This window comes from Chelonus insularis, unplaced genomic scaffold (genome assembly GCF_013357705.1).
Source record: "Chelonus insularis isolate UGA/USDA-ARS -01 unplaced genomic scaffold, ASM1335770v1 contig_111_pilon, whole genome shotgun sequence".
NCBI classification, from domain to species: domain Eukaryota; kingdom Metazoa; phylum Arthropoda; class Insecta; order Hymenoptera; family Braconidae; genus Chelonus; species Chelonus insularis.
Genome location: NW_023276352.1, coordinates 52,395 through 54,667, shown reverse-complemented (window position 1 = coordinate 54,667; position 2,273 = coordinate 52,395). Strand labels below are relative to the sequence as shown.

The 2,273-nt window shown below is 27.9% G+C and overlaps 1 pseudogene; it reads right to left on the bottom strand.

The window, feature by feature from the left end:
• Positions 1-281: 281 nt before the first annotated feature.
• On the bottom strand, positions 282-1,506 carry LOC118070097 (glycoprotein endo-alpha-1,2-mannosidase-like; annotated as a pseudogene).
• Positions 1,507-2,273: the final 767 nt, after the last annotated feature.

Sequence of the window (2,273 nt, the reverse complement as noted above, 5' to 3'; positions counted from 1 at the left end):
ATAGACAGTACTGAAAGTAATAAATAATCTATCGTCTCTAGTTTTATATTATTATAATTTCGTACTATGCATCTATATTGTCAACCAATGAATTATTCCATCAAAGATCTATTATTTATTTTGAACAATGAAAAACAAAAGAATGTTACTTTTGTTTTTCAATGAAAATATTTATTTAACCGATTGCGGACAACAATAAAAAATGAATGACCAAAGATTCTTTTAACTTCAATTGAAATTTATAAATAATATATAAAAATTATTTTTCGTATTGAATCACTTTATTCAAAGAAAGATTGTTGCATCCACCATTGAGTGATATTGAAATAGAACTCTGTAACTTCTGGTTCATAATCAAAGTAAGTAAAATCTTTGTTACTTACAGGTTTTGCTGGTTCAATTTGAGTTCCTTTATGCCATTCGTTAAAAGATGTAATAGATACTACGTTTGCTTCACTATTTATTGCACTTTTCTACGCCACTCCATAATATTGTTCGTCACGACGATATCTAATATTTTCAGCACTTCATGGACGCACCTAAAATCCAATAATAAATAGTAAAGTAGTAATTTTTTGTCGAAGTACAATTATTATAAATTAAAAAAATTATTGTCTATGTGTCAATAGAGCCAAGTCCAGCGCTAGGAATAAATAGAAGATCGTTATCCTTTGCGAATTTCTTTTAATCTTTTCAATTTTTCCAAGTGCTTCCATAACTAAATCCATTAAGAGCAAAATAAGTTTAGAAACCAACAGAATGTGATTTTTTGATTTGACTATGATGCTATATACGCGTCGTAAATGTAGATTATCTGTTACAAAACTCCACTGTAATAAGATGTGTTTAGTTATCTATAGAATCATCTCTAAACTGTTCAACTATTTATTTTTTTTACCTTTTAGTCTTTTTAACTCTATTGAAAACAGGATGTAATCGTTTAAATAAATATTTAATATGGTCAATTAAATTAATATGATTACATGAGTTATTTTTAAACTGTATCAATGCGTTGCGTCTAATAAATCAACCATTAGTGAATCTGTACTAACCGAAAGATTAGGTGGTATCCAAAAAACTAACAATACTCCTACACTAGTTTCCTTTAACTGTTTCATGTGTAGATCAATCGCCTAATATTTAAAACAAATCAATATCATTTTACAAAACAAATTTAGGTATAGAAGAAGTATATTTTGTATAAACTTTCTACTTGTGGATCGTTTGAACTTTAACATCTAGAGCTTAGATAAAAATTAGTACCAATATCAGCAGGTGGTCGATGAGTACCTTCTAGATAAACTTTCTTGTAATTTTTTTCCAATTGGGTATATAATTATAATTTCAATGCTTCTAATATTCGTCATATGATGAAAGACGATGCCCTGAATAATAAAAAATGTGAACATGATACTTAACATCGAAATCTTTGGCATTTTTTTGAGATAATAAAGGTAAAACTGTATTTCTCATTTTCCGAGATAAACCTTGCACCTTGATTTGCATATTATTTTTATTAGTATTGATCCATCATTGCCATTGATGTGGACAAAAGAAATACCATTGACAATGAATAAAAACATCTATGCAGTGGAACAGCACTGACAAAACTTCCCAGCATCATTGCGAATTCTCTTTATTTTGTTATTAATAATTAAATGGTACTGATATCATCGAAGATAAATCGCGATCGAATCTAAAAAAGGATAATATAAACATATAACTAAATCCTTTATTGAAAATAATGTTGATTATTTAAAATATGCATATTTCTAGTTGATAATTAAAAAGTAAAAATTTCATTTACATTATCAGAATATTTATACGTATAGAACAATTAATTTTATTATGATAAAATGTATGTAATCATTTACAAACATAAGTTACTAGATTAAACAATCAATAGGTTTTTCAAGTGGAAAAAAAATTTAAGTTTGTATTAACACCGATTGAACAAATTATTTTACTCTATACGGAATCCATAAACTTTTATTTTCATATTTATATGCTAAAAAATCTTTTACTTTAACTTCACTATCATTTAAAATTTTTTATTTTTCAATTATATCATTTATATTAGATCTTTTTTAATAATAATATCTACTTCTTTTTATAATAAGTTTGGGAGTTGGAGCATACATAGGCTGCGCGTAGCAGCCGTAAATGTGAAAATGCGTTCGTGCGCAGCTTCCTGTAGTCTCATTTCTCCTCGTGGTGAGCCACAGCAAAAGGCTCCTCGTACGTAGGCCCTGGCTGGGCAAGACTGAACGCTC